The sequence below is a fragment of the Cherax quadricarinatus genome, chromosome 16 (assembly GCF_038502225.1).
Source record: "Cherax quadricarinatus isolate ZL_2023a chromosome 16, ASM3850222v1, whole genome shotgun sequence".
In the NCBI taxonomy this organism is placed as follows: domain Eukaryota; kingdom Metazoa; phylum Arthropoda; class Malacostraca; order Decapoda; family Parastacidae; genus Cherax; species Cherax quadricarinatus.
This window is the reverse complement of record NC_091307.1, coordinates 36,763,851-36,777,686: the sequence shown is the minus strand read 5'-3', so window position 1 is coordinate 36,777,686 and position 13,836 is coordinate 36,763,851. Positions and strand designations below refer to the sequence as shown.

Here is a 13,836-nt window from a genome sequence, read left to right as displayed (position 1 = left end):
CTGATAGAGCTTCTACATGCAGTTTTGCTCCTTCTTTCCCTACAGTCCCCTTATTTGTCACTGAGGTAGCAGTCTCTGATGTCAATCCCAAAATGTTCTTTAGTTCTTTAGGCTGTTTCAGATTTTTTCAGTTCCTCTTCTAAACTCTGTATCCTAGCCTCTGCTGCTTTGACTTGCACCTCCCACTTCCTGCTTTCCATATCAATCCTCTCTTCCATTCTCATGCTAAGTTCTTCTAGTTTCTTTTCCCATTAATTTTCCCTTCTTATGAGCTCTGCTGCCCAATCTTCCTTTGCAGATTCCTCCTCCTGTCCCTTGGTTTTCCTTCCTGCTCTCTGGCAACCCATTTTTGTTTTATTTTGATTGCTTCAGAGTGGGTAACCTATGTAATTCTGTGTGTTAGGTTAGTAGTGTGTTTGTCAGAGTGTGGGGGGGGAAGGTAGACGATGAACTGTGGCTATGTGGGAAAGAGGTGGGGAGGGGGAGTTAGGGGGGAATATGGGGAGTGGGAAGGAGGGAGAAGCAAGTGGGTGAATGGGAGAATGAGAGGGGGAGGAGGGAGAGGTGGGGAGGGGGAGGGTGAAAGAGGGAGGGGTGGGATCAGGGGAAGGAGTGAGAGGTTGGTGGGGGAGGGGGGGAGTGTGTGTGTGTGTGTGTGTCTGTGTGTGTGTGTGTGTGTGTGTGTGTGTGTGTGTGTGTGTGTGTGTGTGTGAGTGTGTGTGTGTGTGTGTGTGTGCATGTGTGTGTGTGTGTGTGGAATTATGTGTGGGTTTATTATGTGTCTGAAAAGTAGGTGAATTGTGCATTGGAGTGTAATGTGGAGTCTCAGTGGTCGCTTGGCTAACCACAGCCACTTGTGACCTGACCCCCACCCTCCTGGGACTTGACCCGCACGTACTTACAATGTTGCCCTTTATGCTTGTCCTGCCACCTACCTTATAGTAACTTACTCGCCTTGTTCAATGGATTACCAATTGCTATTCCTTATTGAATACTTGAGTGCCTATTCTTTATCGTACTAGGAGAGTTGGACCATTCACAATCAGCTTAGTGGTTAATTGGAACCTGAAACCACACACCCATACAACTACTCATAGGTGAATACAGTACTTGCAATGCAGCTGTAGCAGCCTGTAGATTGTCCAGCTCGATGAGACGTCCTGGCGTAGATCCACCTCAATTTCATCTCATTATATAATGTACCCTATTCACTGTATTTCTCTCACTGGTCACACGATTGTTTCACTTTATTATCTTTCTTGGGTGACACGTGGCAACGTCGCCTTACCACCCACACTAGCCTGCCAGCTCTGACTGTGCACCTTGTTTTACTTTCTAGATCACTTACAAAATTGTGGCTCTCCCTACACTTATGTGGCTCAGACAGATTATAAATCGCTTCAAGGAATTGTTCACTACCTTAGCACACTTAGCTACCCTTCATAACACTTGGGTAGCCCTCGAAAACACCTATATTCACGGAGCACGGAAGGCGTGACTCGTGCACACACTGACAAGACTGTGTGTGTGTGTGTGTGTGTGTGTGTGTGTGCACTAACCTAATTATGTTTGCAGGCGTCGAGACTCAGCTCCTGGCCCCGGTGTGTGTGTGTGTGTGTGTGTGTGTGTGTGTGTGTGTGTGTGTGTAAGCCATTATGTATGTAGACATATTTCTACCTTTCTCTATATTTTTTTTACTAACACATCAGCCGATTCCCACCAAGGCAGAGTGATCATATAAGGAAGAAACACATTTATCAACATTCACTCCATCACTATTTTGCCGAAGGTGTGCTGACACTACAGTTCAAAACTGCAACATAACTCTGCCCCTCCTTCAGAGCGAATGCACTCTACTTCCCTCCTCCAGGACTCAAGTCTGGCTAGCTGGTTTACCAGAATCCCTTCATAAATGTTACTTTGCTCAAACTCCAGCATCACAACATCGGCTCACTTATGCATGATTTCTGGAAGTTCAAGTCCCTCGCACAAGAAACCTCATTTAACACCTCCCTTCAACCTTTCCTAGGACTACCCCTGCTCCGTCTTCCTTCCACTACAGATTTATATGCACTCCAAGTCATTATATTTTGTCTCAGTCTTTCTAAATGTCTGAACCACCTCAACAACCCATCCTCAACCCTCTGGATTATACTTTTAGAAACCCCATACTGCCTTCTAATCTCCAAACCTCTAATTCTCTGCATAACATTCACACCACACATTGCCCTCAGACAAGACATCTTCACTGCCATCAGTCTTCTCCTTGTTGCAACATTCACCACCCATGCTTCACACCCACATAAGAGCTTTGGTACCCCTATACTCTCATAAATTTCCCTCTTGGCTTCCATGGATACTGTCCTTTATCTCCACAGACTCCTCAGTGCTCCACCTCACCTCTACTCCTTCAATCCCACACCTCTTTCCAACGCAAGAACATTACAACCTCATCTATAAATATATTGAACAACCATGGTGACATCACGCATTCCTGTCCAAGGCCTATTTTTACTGGTAAATAATCTCCATCTCTTCTGCATTCTCTAACCTGAACCTCACTATCCTCATAAAAACTTATAACTGCTTTCAACAATCTACCACCTACTCCATCCACATTGCTCCCCTTTCCACCCTATCATATGCCTTTTCTAAATCCATATGTGCAACGAAAACCTCTTTACCCTTATCGAAATAATGTTTATCTATGCGCTTCATTATAAACACTTGGTCTAACCATCCCTTACCCTTCCTCAAGCCTCCTTGCTGATCTGCAATCCTGCTATCCGTTTTACTTTCAATTCTTTCAATAATAACTCTTCTATACTCCTTTCCAGGTGTGCTCAACAGGCTTATTTCAGTACAATTCTTGCACTCTCTTTTGTCCCCTTTGTGTTTATACAAAGAAACTATGCATGCTCTCTGCTAATCCCTAAGTACTTTCCTTTCACTCATACATTTATTAAATATAAGCACCAACCATTTCAGAACAACATCCCCCCACCTGCTTTTAACATTTCTGCCTTTGTCCCATCAATCCCAGCAGGTTTACCTCTTTTCATTCTACCCATTGCCTTACGCACGTCCCCCACTCTCTCATCTGGCTCTTCCTCACTCCTACAAGATGTTATACTTCCCTGGCCAATGAACAAAATCACAGCTTTCCTATCTTCATCAACATTTAGCAGTTCCTCAAAATATTCCCTCCATCTTCCCTATACATCTAACTCTCCATCTAATAACTCTCTTTTTCTATTTTTAACTGTAAATTCACTCGCTCTCTAGGCTTCATCATCTTATTAATCTCACTCCTAAACTTTTTCTTATTCTCAGCAAAGTTTGTTGACAGCATCTCACCCACTCTCTCATTTGCTCTCCTTTTATATTCCTTCACCACTCTATTAACTTCTCTTTTCTGTCCATATACGCCTCCCTCGTATCATTTCTACTTGTTATAACCCCTCATATGCTAACTTTTTCTCTTTACTACTCTCTTTACCTCATCATTCCACCAATCGCTCTTCTTCCCTCCCGTACCAACCCTTCTATATCCACAAACTTCTGCTGAACACTCTAACACTGAATTCTTAAATCTACCCCATACATTTTCATCCTCATTGCCTATACTCTCACTAGCCCATCTTTCTACCAACTGTTGCTTATATCTTACCCCTAACTACCTCCACCTATGGTTTATTAAGCTTCGCATCTCTCTTGCTTTCTGATACCATTCTCCATATATCCCAACTACCTTTTACTCTCACCGTAACTACAACCGAAAAAAGAAGATCTGGTATGTCTGTTACCCCTATATAAACATGCACATCCTGAAGTCTACCCATCAACCTTTTATCCACTAATTTATAGTTCAACAAACTACTGCCATTACGCACTATATCATATCTCATTTACTTATTTATCCTTTTTTCTTTAAATATTCATTATCTATTACTAAACCTCTTTCTATACAAAGCTCACATAAAGGGTTCCCTCCATTATTATTTACACCTGGCACATCAAGCCTTTCTACCAGCTCCTCTATAACTGAATCTTCCACTTTAGCCAAAACATGGAGGTGTTCTATTATTTTTTTTGTTCTTCTCAATTTGGTGTTTTGTTCATCTGTCCGTCTGCTGTCTGTCTGTCTGTCTGTCTGTCTGTCTGTCTCTCTCTCTCTCTCTCTCTCTCTCTCTCTCCCGCTCGCCTATTCCTTTCATATGACACAGACACATGTCATTACCTCTGACGTGTGTCAGGAGGAGAGACCACCACTGGCTGACACCACAGGACGTGTGTCAGGAGCAGAGACTACACCACTGGCTGACACTACAGGACGTGTGTCAGGAGCAGAGACCACCACTGGCTGATACTGCAGGACGTGTGTTAGGAGCAGAGACCACCACTGGCTGGCACCACTGACTCATGTCAGGAGCAGAGATCTCCACTAGCTGACACTACTGACGTGCGTCAGGAGCAGAGACCACCACTAGCTGACACCACTGTGTTACTGTGTCTCTGACACTTCCTTCCTCTCCTGCAAGTGAGTTTCCTCACACACCAGCGAACCGTAGCTATCAGGATCCACAGGACCACAAGAAGCTAGCCTAGGTTAGGACCGCTCTGCAATTCTGGTCCTCCTGAACCACCCTCTACCTTTGGCCCACTCTAGCGTCCTCTGCCTCGCTACACTCACCAGTACATACTACACTCACCTATACATACATCTTTCCACACGTTTTAAAGACCCACGTAATCGACCTATTCAATTACCTATCTGTCTGTACATTTATCCTAATGATCCACCCAGCCAGCGCACTCACATATGCAACTATCCATCTTGTTTGCCATCTATATATTCACTTCTATTCTCTTGTTTACTTTCTACCAATTCATTTGTTTGTCATCTATCCATTCCCTTGTTTGCCATCTCTCTGTTCATTTGTTTACCAGCTATCTATCCACTTGTTTAGCATCTGAATGCTCATTTGTTTACCATTTATCTATTCACTTGTTTACTATATATAGATCTATCTGCTTGTTTATCATCTCCACTTTTTTACCTTCTCTCAATCCACATTTTTTACCATCTGTCTATCCACCTTTCTACCATCTGTCTAACCACTTGTTTACCATCTATCAATCCATTTGTTTACCATATACCTATCCACTTCTTTACCATCAGTCTATCCACTTCATTACCATCTGTCTATCCACTTGTTGAGCATCCATCCACTTATTTACCAACTATCCTCTTTTTTTTCCATTAATCCACTTGTTTGCATCCATACACTTGTTTACCCACTTATTTGGGGGTCATACGGCGCCTGAAGAATGAGAGGGAAGAAAAAGGTTGGATCCGAGGAAAGGGAAGGTAACTCCAGTATTTTGATTCAAGAACCCTTCACTACCATCAATGTATCACTTCTTTCTCACCGTGAAGGCTTTTTTACAGAGCAGAAAACAAGCTATTGACATTACCAGTGGAAAAGAGAGAAATCTGTGAAGGCAGCAAGAGGAAATATCCCACTGGAATTAACAGAGAAATAAACTGAAGTCGTGTTGACATTAGCTGTACCAGAGAACAAGACGCTCTTGCCAAAAAAAATTTTTTAAAGAGAAGCATCAAAGATTTTCGTCTCAGTAGACACAAAAAATACTGATTACGAAAGACACACACTAGGAATGAACTGGTCAATGGAGGAGGAGGAAGAAGAGGAAGAAGAAGAAGAGGAGGAGGAGGAGGAGGAGGAGGAGGAGGAGGAGAAGGAGAAGATGGACACCGATAACATTGTCTGCCACTAAATTAAGAATAAGTGGGGATGAACTCTGGAACACAGATCGCAGAATGGCAGAGAGTAAGAGAAAGGGACATCTCAGCCGACCCATCCTGCAAGTTGCATCACCATCGATCAGGCCATTTCCCAGGCATATTCTCACTGCCAAAGTTTTCAGGCAAGAGTTGCCTGCACTTGGTAACAGTGAGACAGGAAGACAAGTAACAATAAGAGAATTATGTTTAACGTAGACAAATCAACTCTTGATACAGCGAGAGGAAAGTAAACTCAACAAAATAACAAAAGAGATCCACTTACACCAGGGACAAAAAAAAAAAAAAAATTGTCAACAAGAACAATATATTAAGAACCTTGGTATTACTAACAAAAACAATAAATAAAGAACATTGTCACTGCCAACAAGAACCAACAAAACCAACATTTTTTAGGTACATGACCCTTACTTTTTTAGCGCTTTCCATGATTAAAATAATTACAGTTAATGATAATTATGATGATGAGTTAATTCGAAATGAAATGATATGCGGTATTATTATTATTATTATGAGACTATTGTTGCACAGCATACCAAACACCCTCATTAACCTTTGTCCGCAAACTTGAAAAAATATAGCAGACCTACGCGATTTTTTCCTATTTTTCTCATTAATCTTTGTCTTAAGGGAGTTTTTTTTTTTCAGCGAATTGGCTGTATCCCTCCGAGGCCGGGCTACTTGAAAAGAAAAACGGAAGCTTCTCTTCTTAAATTTAGTAATGTACACAGGAGAAGGGGTTACTAGACCCTTGCTCTAAGCATTTTAGTCACCTCTTACGACATGTATGGCTTACAGAGGAAAAATTCTGTTTTACTGTCCCATGAAACTGCAGAGAGATAACTGTGTCAAAATGAAAGAAGTCACAACTCTGCATATACACTTAAGATTTTTTTTTTAATTTTTTGATACGTCTGATACCATCAGAAAAAATGAACATTTTACTCTGGGTTTAGCAACCTCTGCTACCATATATTTTCCATATTGCATAATGCTGTAACATAATACAGAAATATCTGCATTTCTCCTCAAGTTAAAGTGTCAGGATGATGTTGTTACTTATGTGACAAACACTGAATGACACTTGCAGGTTAGACTGAAACTTCATCTTCACGAAGTAAATTCTTATACTAAAATATGGATAATTGTGTTCTTTATGCGTTGGAAGATAAGCAGTTATGGACGGAGGGAATTATCGTAACTGTAGATAAAGTGATTTATCATGATGAATAAAAAGAAGAACTGTTAAAATGATAGATGGGTAATACACTCTTATACAGTACGATTATATAAAGACAGTAGGAAGAATTGCACTCTCGAACAGTACCAGTACTTGAAGACAGTTGGAAGAATTGCACTCTCGAACAGTACCAGTACTTGAAGACAGTAGGAAGAATTGCACTCTCGAACAGTACCAGTACTTGAAGACAGTAGGAAGAATTTCACTCTCAAACAGTACCAGTACTTGAAGATAGTAGGAAGAATTGCACTCTCAAACAGTACCAGTACTTGAAGACAGTAGGAGGAATTGCGCTCTCAAACAGTACCAGTACTTGAAGACAGTAGGAAGAATTGCACTCTCAAACAGTACCAGTACTTGAAGACAGTAGGAAGAATTGCACTCTCGAACAGTACCAGTACTTGAAGACAGTAGGAAGAATTCCACTCTCAAACAGTACCAGTACTTGAAGACAGTAGGAAGAATTCCACTCTCAAACAGTACCAGTACAAGAAGACAGTAAAAAGAAATGCAAGGAGAAAGATTCAGTTAAAGCCGAAGTAAAGAACTGACTGGATGGTAATACAGAGAACGCAAGTTTGACAACTCCTCCAATAAAAGGAAAAATGAAATCTGTGATTCCAGTATTTGATTTCAAGAAATGCATCTTTTTCTTCTTTTCAAGAATATTTATAAAGGTTCGGAAAAAAGATTCCTTTTCACAGAAAACAGAAAATGTGTAGTGTTAGCTTTCTCTAGTACCTTTTCAAAAGAGAAAGTACCAGAGAAAGCGAACGAACGGATCGATGCTCGGGGAAAAGATGTAAACAGTCGAATATGTGCCTTACCCGTCCTGCTCTACTTCTCTTCAGTGTGACTTTGTAAATGGTCCAAGTCGGACCGAAACGTCGTCGTAAGCTCCTCTCTTCTATGTGCGGGTTCTTTGTGTATCGTTCCAGTCACGGTATTGTGCCTTTTTTTGTTATTTATGAATATGTGCCTTGTCTTGTTTACTAACTGATGAGGTTGTATACCATGAAAAAAAAAATTATGCAATCTTTCTTGAAGAGCGTGCCAGCAAATGAAGAAAAAGAGACGACCACCTTTGAAAGACAATGCATCAGAGTCTGCCAGAAAGTGTTCTTTCACAGAAGACAGTGGATCACTGCCAACTTTCTTTCAAGGACTTAAAGCTGCTTATGGAAGAATATGTACCAGCAGAAGAAACATTGAAGAAAATATTACTAGAGAAATATATTGACAAAATCATTCCTCATGTTACATATAAACCATTGGTAGTGATTCAAGTATGCTTTAATTGTATAAAACTTGATAATAGATACTGACAAACTGGTTTAAAAAGACACGTGAGCAAACACTAGGACATATTAGAAAAGGTTTCGGTCCTGGAACCTTGATCAAGGTCCCAGGTCCGAAACGATTTAAAATATGTATTTGTGTTTGCTCACGTCTATTTTAAAACCAACACGCTTTAAAGGGAAACAGCAAGCGTGAAGAATCCTAAGGATAGTTGAGAACAGAGCAAGACGTCTCATCTCTCGCCTGGACCCATGCTGGACAGATCTGTCATTTCAGTAGAGCCTTCAACACAGGAGGGATGTGGGTGGCCTTACTGTTATGTACAAGGCCATCATTGTCAAAGTACCACACTTGGATCCACTTCGAGGACAACGAGAAGCAAGCTTCTATACCACAAGACGGGCAGAAAGCAGCAACTTCACTCTGGCTGTGCCCTTCTCCAGAACATCACTCCATCTGAGATCATATATACCCAGGATGACTCGAGTATGGAACACATTCGTACAGCATTATGTCAACGAGATAAAGCCAGTTGACCAAATGAAAATGCTGGCCCTCAGATGGCTCCAACTTCATCCTGTTCCCTACTTGTATGTCTCATAACAGTAAAATGATTTCAATAAAGTTAGGAATTTTTAACCTATAAATAGCGTGTCAATAAAGCTAGGGATCCTTAACCTAACCTTGTCTAACCCTGTGTAAAAAAAGGCATCAATCATTACAAGGGAAGATGACGTGTACTGCGCTGTAGGACACCCACCAGTACTATACCTAGATGATGTAACACAAGTGATTCCTCTGTCCCTTCAGACACTCTTGAAAGACGTCACCGCGAAAGACAAAAAGAGTAGGAATATAGAACAAGTGGCAAGAGTGTGGTGTCATGGCCGACAAAATTTCTGCGGTCAGGCATCGATCTTTCCCTTCGTGGATACATATCGGTCTTAGAGTGTGTACACACAGAAAGTTTTAATCTAAGTTGTTGTTGGGAATTTGCGAACCACATGCAGAAACTGCACTGTATGAAACTTCGGCGGTCAGGCAACATTCCCAAGAAATTTTACCCGGAAGCTTTTCACAGTGTTTATAAGATAAGATAAGATAAGATTTCGTTCGGATTTTTAACCCCGGGGCGTTAGCCACCCAGGATAACCCAAGAAAGTCAGTGCGTCATCGAGGACTGTCTAACTTATTTCCATTGGGGTCCTTAATCTTGTCCCCCAGGATGCGACCCACACCAGTCGACTAACACCCAGGTACCTATTTGCTGCTAGGTGAACAGGACAACAGGTGTAAGGAAACGTGTCGAAATGTTTCCACCCGCCGGGAATCGAACCCGGGCCCTCCGTGTGTGAAGCGGAAGCTTTAGCCACCAGGCCACCGGGTCACTTACGAATCTGATGTAGGTACTGTTGATAGTTGTACCATATTTCGTTATATGGAAGATATACAGTGCATCAACCCTTCATAATCCTCAGTTCAAGTAGCAATGAACGACTGTCGATGAATAAGCAGAAAGGTGAATGGGGGGCTCGAACCGTGGTCCCGAGATTAGCAAGTCCAGCCTCTGGTAACCAAATAAAAAAAAATACAAAAGAAAAGCGACTCAGAATTAAAAAAAAGATCTTATCAAAGATCCTGACTCTGAGCTACCATTGTCAGAGCAAACAATGTATGCTACTATTGTCAGAGCAAACAATGTATGCTACCATTGTCAGAGCAAACAATGTATGCTACTATTGTCAGAGCAAACAATGTATGCTACCATTGTCAGAGCAAACAATGTATGCTACTATTGTCAGAGCAAACAATGTATGCTACTATTGTCAGAGCAAACAATGTATGCTACTATTGTCAGAGCAAACAATGTATGCTACCATTGTCAGAGCAAACAATGTATGCTACTATTGTCAGAGCAAACAATGTATGCTACTATTGTCAGAGCAAACAATGTATGCTACCATTGTCAGAGCAAACAATGTATGCTACCATTGTCAGAGCAAACAATGTATGCTACCATCGTCAGAGCAAACAATGTATGCTACCATTGTCAGAGCAAACAATGTATGCTACCATTGTCAGAGCAAACAATGTATGCTACCATTGTCAGAGCAAACAATGTATGCTACCATTGTCAGAGCAAACAATGTATGCTACCATTGTCAGAGCAAACAATGTATGCTACCATTGTCAGAGCAAACAATGTATGCTACCATCGTCAGAGCAAACAATGTATGCTACCATTGTCAGAGCAAACAATGTATGCTACCATTGTCAGAGCAAACAATGTATGCTACCATCGTCAGAGCAAACAATGTATGCTACCATTGTCAGAGCAAACAATGTATGCTACCATTGTCAGAGCAAACAATGTATGCTACCATTGTCAGAGCAAACAATGTATGCTACCATTGTCAGAGCAAACAATGTATGCTACCATCGTCAGAGCAAACAATGTATGCTACCATTGTCAGAGCAAACAATGTATGCTACCATCGTCAGAGCAAACAATGTATGCTACCATCGTCAGAGCAAACAATGTATGCTACCATTGTCAGAGCAAACAATGTATGCTACCATCGTCAGAGCAAACAATGTATGCTACCATTGTCAGAGCAAACAATGTATGCTACCATCGTCAGAGCAAACAATGTATGCTACCATTGTCAGAGCAAACAATGTATGCTACCATCGTCAGAGCAAACAATGTATGCTACCATTGTCAGAGCAAACAATGTATGCTACCATTGTCAGAGCAAACAATGTATGCTACCATTGTCAGAGCAAACAATGTATGCTACCATTGTCAGAGAAAACAATGTATGCTACCATCGTCAGAGCAAACAATGTATGCTACCATTGTCAGAGCAAACAATGTATGCTACCATCGTCAGAGCAAACAATGTATGCTACCATTGTCAGAGCAAACAATGTATGCTACCATTGTCAGAGCAAACAATGTATGCTACCATCGTCAGAACAAACAATGTATGCTACCATTGTCAGAGCAAACAATGTATGCTACCATTGTCAGAGCAAACAATGTATGCTACCATTGTCAGAGCAAACAATGTATGCTACCATTGTCAGATGACAATTTTGTTGGTACATGGGACAAGGAAGGGGTTTATACAAGTGATTATCACTCCACCTCTTCAGTGCAGCACAACGAAATTAATTTTTTATTATAATATTATTGCTATATTGTACCGAGAATTATATGAATAAGACACATGTGCAAAACCTGGGTAGCATTAAGGGGCACCTCAGTTACCCTGTTTTCTATGTTGCAGAGGTCTGAACACAGCTCAGACCTCTGCAACACAATTGTCCCCAAAGATTTGTTAAGTTATACCATGAATTAAGGAAATATCCTAGACATCACCTTACGAAAGCAGACAAAGCAAATGGGATTGTAATTATGGACAAGGTAGATTATAGTGGAAAAATAAACATGATATTAAGAGACGTTTTTTGCCAACCGGTGGCCTCTGTAAAAGCTGCCAGGAACTGATCACGTCAAAACTACATGTCTACTTCTGTTGGCGTCATTATTTACTTTCCATATACTTGGCTAAAAAACAGCCACTGGTTGGCGAAATGTCTCATCAGTAAAGATTCCCAAATATTAAACATGTGTCTTATTCATCCACAAAATTCTTATCATCTGCTAACCAGCAGTTACGATGCAATGTATTTTACTTCTGATAAATTTCGGTACATAAATTAGAGAAGTTAATTTCCTACTATCAATCAATATAAGCCAAAAAATGGGGTGATTGTATCTTTTTCTAGTAATCAAACAAATGAGCCCTGGAGGCTTCCACGAGTCACCACAAGTACCATAGTCACCACAAATCACCACGAATATCATGAGTCACCCCGAGTATCATGAGTCACCGTGAGTACCATGAGTCACCCCGAGTATCATGTGCCACCGTGAGTACCATGAGTCACCCCGAGTATCATGATATAAGTCACCACGGGTATCATGAGTCACCACGAGTCATCCAGAATATCATGAGTCACCATGAGTTACCACTAACCGCTCCTTTCAAGGCAGGAGGAAGTGCAGATCTGGAGAATGTACAACGAACCTTCACTTCAGGCATACGTTCAGTCAAGTTCCTCAATTACTGGAAACGTTTGAAGTCCCTCGAAGTCCTTCATATGTTACAAAGGTGACATCATACCAGGTAGCTGGGCGGAAGAAAAAACAACTTGGGAATGCATGCTATGCTCTCAAATTTACTGACAACATGCTAAAGGTCATAACTTTGGTAGGGGTCTTGGACACACAAACTGACACAAGTATGTCTAGTGTTTATTTTACTGGGAGAGGAGAAAAATTTCTGTTTCCGGAAAAAATATTGGAATAACAGAACTATTTAAAGCATTTAAAAGTAATACTAATTCATATACAACGGTGGACACTATCAGCGAGTAACATATACCAATGGAAATAAATGGTATAAAATACTGACACAATGGAAATATAAACACAAATGCAGTATAATGTGATCCTTTATTGATAACGTTTCACCCACACAGTGGGCTTTTTCAAGTCACACACGGATCTACCTGGGGTTGTATGTATGTATGTATAATGTTGGCGAACATTATACATACATACATACAACCCCAGGTAGATCCGTGTGTGACTTGAAAAAGCCCACTGTGTGGGTGAAACGTTGTCAATAAAGGATCACATTATACTGCATTTGTGTTTATATTTCCAACATATACCAATGTTGTTTCCAGCAATATTGCTCTGCAAGACGAAGATTTTCCTGATCATGACACATGTGATGATCTATCAGTTGTTATTTTTGATAGTGTGGACAGTGGTGCTAGTGAGATCCATTATGATGAGAAAGATTATGATATAGATAATGCTACTGAGAATGTATTGGCTTTATTACTAAACTTAAGCTTCACCAACGCACTGAATTGACTCACTGACGTCATATTCAACCAATATTACTGAGGAAGTTGCGAAGAGAATAGGCCTACAGAGAATGTCATAGGAAAATCGCCATGTATTCTACAAAACAGTGGTGTGAAAAAAGGTATCTAAAGAACAACAACAACAAAAAATATATATATACAAGGCATGTAGGTAGAGTAGAAATAAAAAAATTCTCGGAAATATTATATCCTACAAAAACTTAAAATACAATCTCATATTCAAAACTTTGAGTTCTATCATTTTAACATTTACATGACAACTAACTATGCTCAAATGTTTACGAGAAAACCACGAAAAACCGCGATAATCTGCCAGTTTTTTGAGGATGGCGGAGGAACATGAGCGGTATCAGCGAGAATGTCTGGTATATTGTGAAGACATCCCAGGTAATATAACTGAACTTCATTTCATTATGAATTACTCACATTTATCTAAAAAATTTTCCTTATTTTTTCAAGCTTCAAGCTGACGAGATAATTTTTTTAAAATCTTGAAACTGAC

The 13,836-nt window shown here is 40.6% G+C and overlaps 1 protein-coding gene across 1 annotated transcript in view; it reads right to left on the bottom strand.

The window, feature by feature from the left end:
* The window catches only part of LOC128688801 (zwei Ig domain protein zig-8-like), a 324,685-nt gene that overhangs the window by 264,681 nt on the left and 46,168 nt on the right, over positions 1-13,836 (bottom strand). The window lies entirely within an intron of this gene.